This window comes from Cinclus cinclus, chromosome 9 (assembly GCF_963662255.1).
Source record: "Cinclus cinclus chromosome 9, bCinCin1.1, whole genome shotgun sequence".
Classification (NCBI taxonomy): Eukaryota; Metazoa; Chordata; class Aves; order Passeriformes; family Cinclidae; genus Cinclus; species Cinclus cinclus.
The window spans coordinates 5544278-5553735 of NC_085054.1; positions in this window are offsets into that span (position 1 = coordinate 5544278).

Below are 9458 nucleotides of genomic sequence, written 5' to 3' on the forward strand. Positions count from 1 at the left end.
GCTGCAGTTCTATAATGAGTTGTCCATTTTGCAGTAGCCTCTGGAATATTTCTTCTGTTTCACTTCCAGCTATTGACCTTTATGCTCCTGGATCATGGGATTTCCTCGTTGTCCTATTTTAACAGCCCTTCAAAGACCAGTCAGTTTAGTACCAGAAAGTATGGTGAACTGATTTTGAAAATAGCTGCTTTCTAGCTAGCAGTGCCCTAAATATGAGAAAGTGGTGCTTACAAAATATAAGATAAAAATACATAATTTTTACCTTCTATAGATAAAGGGACCCTTTTCACTGTTTTATGCTAGACTCTTATTTGTACTGAAAGACCAGTTCCCCTCAAATAATTGAATTCTATTTTGTACTGCTTTCCCCCTATGTAATAGCAATGCAATTGACACTTTCAAAGGTTTAAAAGCAATAGATTGACCAAAATAACTGAAAAACCTTTTTTTTCCCTCTTATGTACACCCTAACTTTTTTAAATACTTGCTGCTATAAAGTGAATGTATACCAGACATTATAATAAATCTTAGTGGTGTCTATGTATGTCTGTAAAAGGCCCTGTTCAATCTCACTAGGTATTTCAGTGAATCTGGAAATCTCTTCTGCATAGTCATTTGTTTCCCATGGTGATCCCTTTGAAAGTTAAACGTGGGAGAAAGAAAACAACCTTGACCACGTCCCATTTTTGACCTTTTTAATATTCCTACATGCTCACTTGCTGTAGCACCAGGAGAGGCTATTTTTGACCAAACTGCATATAGCCATGAGCTGAATAATTGACAAGGAAAGAAACAAACCCTGTGCTATGTATTTGTGAAAGGACATACAGACACTGAATGCAGGAAGAGTAAGGCCAGCAGCTGCAGTGGCCCTGCTGTGTGGCCAGATCATTTTCCTGTGGTATTCTGTAAACTTCTGTAGCACCCATTCACAAGTAGCCTTCAAATCAAGGCAAAATTCTTATAAACATCAATGTTCAGAGAGAGATATCTGATTTAAAGTACATCCTTACTCCAATTTACTGCCCAGCTGTAATGTTCTCCAGTATTTCCAGAAGTTTCTCTTGAGTTGTAGCTCTCTCATTTAGTTCAGTATCAAATTTTCTCTACTTAACCACCACATTGTATTTTGTTCAATACATTGAGTACAAGAGAGATTCCTCCTGCACAGATCGAGTTTGACTCTTCAGCATTGTGTAAATGATCTGCTGTGGTGTACAAAGATTATTTGCACTGGATCCTGCCAGAGCTTCTTTGTGGCACAGAGGAGGTAGCAGAAGGAAATACCCCCTTCCTTTGTACTCACAATCTGTTCTTGCCAGCACAAGTCTGTAGTTATATAGGCTTGACTGTGGGCAATAGCTACATGGGAAAAATAAATTTTTTGACCTTCACAGTACTTGCTGGGTTTTTTCAAGTATAAAACTTGTCACCAGGCCTGCTTACTTGCAGACCATGCTATTCTCTTTTGTATTTCAGTCACAACCTTCACATCTCTTGTTTCAGAGTCATTCCTTTATGACTCACGTAATATTAATCTTCTTTAAATATCCCTTCTTTTGCCACTCTTCTCCATCTCTCACAATTTCTTTCTAGTCTGGTCATTTCCATCCTCATTGTCCTTTCTGCTTAGGACCATTACACCTGTGTAACCATTAAGAGCTTGTTTGAAACCTCTCCTTATCCAACTGGACTGTGCTCCTAGAGGCTGTATAAATTCGTGTTTTGATTGCAGTTAAAATGACCTGTAAAATATCTATTGCTGGTCTTCCCAGTTGCATTCTTGTTTATCTCTTCAAGTATGCAAAGTTCTTGAAGACAGACAGGGCATGGAATTTTCTAGGTCAGAGTAGGTGCTTTGAGCACGCCATGTGTGAAGAGCCTCTCTTTTTTCTCAAAACATGAGAAAACATAGTGAGTAAGGAAAACCCTGTGTAATAGTTGCATATAAGGTGATTATATTCCACCTTCAACTTGAATACAGTTCTATTTGGTTTGCAGTAAAAAATGGATAAAATATAGTTTAAGAGGCTTAACTACAACTGAAATTAAGAACCTTTCTGCTTTTTATAAATTCTACACATTGAGACACCAGAAGGAGGAGGGCTTTTAATCTTGTTTCCATTCTTTATTAAGATGCTTTGTGTAATTAGTTGCATTTCTATTGGAATAAATGGTAATTTGGAATTCATCCAAATTGAAAACCTAAATGAAAAAAGAGCATTAGTGCTGGGTTGCATGCTAAAAGAGGCAAACTTCTCTAGGGCAGATCTGTTCATGCAACTTGGCCCTGCTTAAATAAAATCTATAGAATCCATGTGGAATTTAAGAGGGAATGTAGCACATAGGATGGATGGGAATGAAAAAGAAAACAGATTTTCAGCCAGAAGGGCAATTCACTTATAGTTAAATGAAAACCCCCTAAAACCAGAAAGAATTATCTAGGCTATGTAGAAAATTCATTTTGAAATTAAAAAAAACAGAAGCCTATAAATAAATGCAGAAGTACGAGTATGTGTTTTACATTTTTGAATTGAGTGTGTTTCAGCAGTGACTGATACAAGTCGCTAAATGAAACTATGCTGTATTCAGGTAACAGAATATAAAAGTACTCTGAATGCTGCTGTAGGGTATACTGTGCCACTGCTTCCAATTATAAATTCCCCTTTGCAGCTGGCTGTTTGTCCTTTTAAAACGTTTGAAAAGCATAAAACTTTCACGTACTTATTCAAGCAGTTATTAATATTTTGTCTCCTGTCCTTTTTTTTTTTTTAACAGTCAATGATTTAAAGACATTATTCTGTGATGCACTCTTAGTGCTTTGGGAGAAAATGGCAAATTGTTGTTTAGGGAAATTGTTAGTGACAATGCACAATACCTTTCAGGGGATAAATATTTCATAAGGAGTTTTAGTGCACAGACTTGTGTACATGAGCAACAAACACACAGGGCATGATGGACTGGAATGCCTCTGAAAGAGCTGTCACAGTCCATTCTGTCAATCTAAGGGCTGGGGTGTGCTTGAATAAACTAAAAAATTCTTGGTGCTAGTTCTGGTGACATTTTGTTTGTGGTGTGAAGAATTCAGATAAGAAAGGCAGAGATTATAGAGTCTTGATACTTGAGCAGTAATAGCTTACTGCTTGGCACTGGTTTTCATAGTATGCCACATAAACCATAAAATGTTTGTTTGACTGTCAGTGCCCAATACTCTCCTTGAAGGCAGGGTAACTGGCTCTGAGGACACAGCCCATGGTGGTTTACATGACAGTCCCAAGAGGTCTCCAACTGCATATGGATTTAATAGTTCAGATGTTTGTATTACTGTTAAAGAGACAACAGGGTGAAATATTGAAAAGTACATCAATTTCTCTTTGTGGGGGAACATCTTTCTCTGCTGATAGAAACCCAAATTTCTCCCATGGAAGCCTTATTTTCCTTTATTTATTTATTACTTATTTAAGGAAGCACTTTTCCTGTGTTTGGTGGTAGCAGTAGAGATGTTTTTGTTACAGCTCCACAGGTTTTTTCAAGTGGATTGATTTAATAGGATTCTTCTATGATTTAATAGGAGTTTATAGGCAGACTACAGATCCCTCTTCTACTCATGTACCAGATTTGAAAAGTTTCCTTTCTTCCTTCCATGCATGCATGGAAGAATCAGCTACAATTCACTTAGAAACTGAGTCAAGTCACAAATTAACAGCATCTTCTAGCTGATGTGTAAGTTCCAGGCTCACCATTCAAGTACCCCACTTAAATTCACTTCTTTGAAAAAGGACATAAGGTCTACAGCGCTCAGTGATCTATACTAGTAAGTTATTTTATTTCCAGAAATGAAATGGATACCAATGCATTTTTCTGAGTGGCTGCAAAATGCCACTTACAAAAAGTAAGACAGTGAGGCAGGCAATTTTATGTTCTGCTCCTTGAACTTTTAAGATGAACAGTTGGGTATATGGCGATGTAGAGGCTCATTGTAATAATCCAATGTGCTTGTGACAAAGGAGTAACACAGTTTGGGAGAGAAACAAATACAAAATAAAATCCACATTTTCTTGTAACAAAAATTCTAGCTAGCATTGGGTTCTGGACCTAACTCTGCATTCTTTATCTTGTAATCATCATTTCCTTGCTGGAAACAATAAAACAAATAATTCTTGAAGATCCTTTAGCTATGAATTTTGGTAACAAAAAGATCTTATTCCTACAATTTTCCCCTGTGCCATCAATACGTTACTTTTCTTAGGATAAAAACCTCACCTTCAGTTCAAAGTAAGCTGTAGTCAAAGTGTTCTCCTATAACCTTAGATTTAGGCTAAACACAAGGGAAACCCACACCTATGGCATTATCTGTGTCTATAACACCTTGGACTAAGTGTCACAGCTAGCTATTACAAATGAAAATTAAAAGACCTACTTCAAGGGAAGAAAGGTCAGAAACAAAAGCTGGGAAGTTCACAGAGGGCCCAAAAGCACATGAACCCAACTTTTGCTGTCTGGAGAAAAAAATCAATTCTTACACTTTCCTCAGTGTGTAGTGTGATATCACAGAATATGTCACAGGAAAAAAAATCTGAAATATTCTTGAATCTTGGGCTTGTCCTGCCCAATCACAAAAGAATAGGCATAGCTAATTAGATCAGTATTCTGATCACTGAACTCAAATCTCTAATTAGGGGAGCCAGGAGATGCTTTGTAAGCTCTTTTGTTAGCCCGAGATGATTCAGATGTTACCCAAAATGTTGGCTCAAGATGATTAAACAGAAGAGACCACGACAAAATACGTAATGCAACATCTGATTACAAAATATTGTGCTCATTTGAACATGAAGTATCCTATGGGAAAATGTGTATGACTTGGCCTCTACCAGGAATTGGAGGAGGTGGGCAAATTCAGTTTTGAGGAAGCATGACTGGAGTGTTCATCTGATCTTTGCAGAAAAATATGAATGCATAAACACATGAGCAATACATTTTTGGTACTTCCGACTGTTTGCAGCTGCCAAAATTCTGTTACTGAAAATAAGTTTTTCTTGTTACATTTCAGGGGTGATCTTTCCAGGACTATCACAAAGTACAGCTGTTTTTCCCTGGTTACCATTACACTTCTTCACATTTCACATCTATTCTGAGCATATATCTAGATTAAGTTTGGGACCTTTTCCATATATTCAACATCCTCATATTCTGACGATACATAGAAGTTACATATTACTACTGTCTTTTCACCAATCTTTTCAACTTGTGACATGCAGCTGTTGGAGAGAACAAATACAAGGCAGATGTCTACTAGTAGGGCAACCAAAATCTTGGACTATATTTAAAAGTCTCATTTTTAAATGATCTCTGCACCAGGTGTAAGCAACTACTTTGATCTAGCGCTTCTTTATGAACCTATCATAGCTTAACTTTAAACAATAATATTTTCATGTGTATAATCACCCCATACAATAATTTCTTATCACAAATATTGCAGTAATCAACCTTTCCACTGCTTCTTTTACCAGTTTCACACTAGTCTTTTCTGTATGTCTTAGAAATTTCTGTATGTCTTAGAAACTTCTGTATGTCTTACTTACCCATGGTTTTGAGCACAAACATATTTTACAAACATGAACTGTTATAGGAGTGCTTTCTATCCTTTCAAATGTAGCACTGTAATGGCTTTTCTTGATCTGCTTATCTTTGGAGTCTGAAAACATTGAATTTTCATTTTGTCAAAGGCCTCTGTAGAAAAAAATTGGCTAAAAATACGTTTCATGTTACAGCAGAGTGAAGCCATGAATCACATGGTAACACATCAGAGTGACTAGTATCAAAGGAGCCCATGGGGAATTTAGGAAAAGGTAGCTAAGCAATTAATGAAGATATTTAAAATCCTAATATGGCAGAGACAGCTTTGAAGGCAGCAAAGGATTAATATTTATTTAATAGATCATCAGATTCTGTGCCAAAAAAGAAATATAATAGGAGCTACCCTTCTCTGAATGCAAACATGCGCAATTTGAAGAATATTTTGTGGCAGCAGTGACATCAGCATATCACACTTTGTCATGATAGCTGAGAAAAATATCTTGCCTTAAAGAAAAAATTCCCTTTGCTGCTTTTGATTATTTTGGCTGAAAATTGCTTCAGTGATCCAAGCTCTGTCACAACACATTGACTGCAATCTTCAACAAAAAAGGAACATATTGCTACTTAACAGAGGTGACAAGGGTTAGTTACATGATTGACAGCAGATAACTGTAACTGCTCTGCAGTATGTTATGGGGTTTGATGTGGCTATCACCTGCAGGCAGGAATGGAACGTTCTAGTTTCCAGAAGTGCTGGTCATGTTAAATGGATAAACTCCATTTAGGCCAAATCTTACTTCTCAGCAAAGGTCAAATTTCCGTGTTTATTAAAATAGTTTTCAGAAATTGTTTACTACTGGTCTTGCCTGGCATAGTGCTTGAGATGCAGTGTGTTAGGAGTGTAAAAGATTTCTGTGAATTTCCATGATTTCTTTTTGCAGAAAACCTGGAATTCATAAAGAGCTCATCTTCCTTAGCTGTACTTTAGGTTTCTAGAACAGTGGTGTATATTTATTGTCCTCCTTTGCAGTTAAAGTATTAATGAGGCTGCTGAGGAGGGTCTGAACAAAACTACCATTAATGTATTTGTTTCTTCAGACACAGGAGGTGGAGTTGCCTTATGTCCTCTTCTCCAGGGAAAAATAAAATTGTGTGTGAGAGCTGGCTTGTCCTAAGTCAGTTAAAACAGAAAAGAATGAAGGCGTGACAACTGTTCTATGGTCAAAGTTCAGGGAGTTTTACATGCAGAAGTACAAAGATGGAAAAAATATAGACACTGTTATCAGACACCCACACATGGGGGACATGAGAGGCTTCAATGAGTGCAGCAGTGCAGAGAGACTGAAATATACCACAGCTGACATGATTTCTTTTATTATTTTTCAAGAAAAATTATACAAGTGTAATACAGAATTAATCTAAAAACATCAGGAGAGCTACTCTTTATGGTTGCTTTTGGCATCACAGCAGACTAAACTGGAATTGGTAGCAAAAAATGGAAAGCTGAGAGTCACCAGTTCTCACCACACCATCAATCTATGCAATAATGATGAGGCAGATGTGTTTTTTTTTAAACTTCTGCTTGGTATCTAACAGGGTTTTTTTTTAGTCCAGATGATTTCTTTTAGACTTTGACTCTATTATACCCATTGCTTAAATCCTAAGCAACCTGTGTTTTTGACATGTTGATTTGTGGAGAATTTCTCAAGAAACATTAAATGATGACGTTTCATAAGCAGAGTTCTACTATTAATTGCTGACAAAGCAGCTGTGCATGTACCGTTCTGTTTTAAGTGACAGTCTAAAATTTACTGATAAAGATAATGCATTTATAACAAGGTGAATTTAGTAACTACCACCATATATCCTTTTTAGAATCATATGCTAATGAAAAAGATGCTCTAATAATTAGGGCTTGAGCCCACTGAATACAACACCTTCCAATTAGCGCTCCCCAGCTTGAATACTACCATTAACATTAAACAACAAAAATAAAAATGGGTATCAATTCACATAATAGAAACTAATTGATGAAGTTAGAGGGTGTGATTATTTGTGATTACTTTACAGTCATGCACTGAATGTAGGAGAACCCCAGTTAGTAGTTAATCTCTAGCTACCTCTTTGAAGATAATGAAATTGGCTTCCTACTGATGATTATTCATTAACAATTAATTCTTTCTTGGTGATCTGCTTCATTTTCAGCTTCTCACCATAAACATGCAATGGAATAATTACAAGTGGAAATGAAAAAGCAATTAGTGGCAGATAATGCCAACATCTGATTAAAACACAGTAGAACAGATTAGCCATTCGGTAACTGCAACTTTGCTGCCTTCAGCAGGGAGATGTAAGTTACCCTGCAATATTACAGTTCAAGCTGCGTTGCCCTTTTACTGCTTCCCTTACATCGTGCTCTGCTACATTAAACGCTTTCTTTTAGTCTTGGGGGCATTGGCTTGTTGTAAGTAATTTTTAAAGATTAAGTATTATTTAAGATGATTTATCATCCTTCGTGTTGACACCCTCTGTTGAGAAAGAAGGAAAAAAGAACTTAAGTAATTTAGTGCACTTACAAGAAAACATAATTTTTCTTTTTAATTTGAAGCAGGGTGATTGAAGATTTGTTTGAGTGAAATGTGCGGAGACAAAGATCCTGGAATTTAGCCTTCCCTCCTGTAGACAGTATTTTCTCTTAAACTAGACAACACAACAAATATGTTCTGTTGTAGCAGATGGTAGTTGTCTTTACTGACACAAGCTTAGCTTGTTTTTGAAACATGTACTGTGATACTGCTGGGTCTCTAGATCATCGCCTCTGAAAATAATAAATGTATGCCGTGCCCTTTGAAAATCATAGATGATTCACATTGTGTGGTACCTACAATACCAAACGCTTGCTTAGCAAGAAACCCAACTAAACAAATAAATGGTTTCCAAGAAATCTACAAAGCTGATGGGGGATCTGAGAACCAAACCTAGAGCTCCTGTTCTGTACACAAACCATGGGAACTGAAAGGCAAAATCTCGGCCAGGTCTAGAATACCAGTCTGCATTCTCACATCGCAAAACCTTCGGCATGGCAAGTTCCCATTCCTGAACAGAAATCGTGGGACCGTTCTCTGGACTACATTTACAAAAATGTTGCCTTTCAAATGCTGATTAAGTGACTTGCTATAACCTGATAATTTTACAGTTCTGCCTTAGGTAAGAAAATTCACAAACAGGTGAAGAAAACAGAGCTGGCACAATGGGCACAAAAATGAGTCGCTGGCAGGAATTTCATTAACCTCTTGGTCAGAAAATGTTCAATAATATAGAACTACAGGTTAGTTTTGTTTCCAGTGTAGGGTTAGCACAGTAGTCAGTGTTGTCATGGGCATATGGTCCATTGGATATTTTTCAGAACAAAGAATTAGGAGCATTCTAGGAGTTAATGTTGCTTGGTTAGTTTGAGAGGCTGAATGTCATGTTTTCAAAAAGGATGGCTACTGGTGTGCAGAGATTTCTGTGAGAACAGAAATTTCCCTCCATTTACATGGAAAACAGTGTGTTTCACAGTGAGTTTAGGTTTAATTTATGTTTCATTTATTTTTAGGTTTTGTTTACATTTGCTCCCAAAGATGCATGTTGCAGATGTGCTGAAATATTTGTTACAAACTCATGATTTTCAGGCTGTAAACTCCTTCTCGTTTAGAATATGCTAAGGTGGTAGCCTTTCAGCTTCTGCTAGTGTAGCAGGTTCTGTATTCACTCATTTTGTCATTTCCTCTCATTTTTTAACAAGTCCTGGCAAAACCTTTGAAAAGGCATGACTTCCCTCTCTGTCCTTTAATTATTTATTCTGTTTTCTCCCTGTAGAAGCTTTATTTTTACCATAT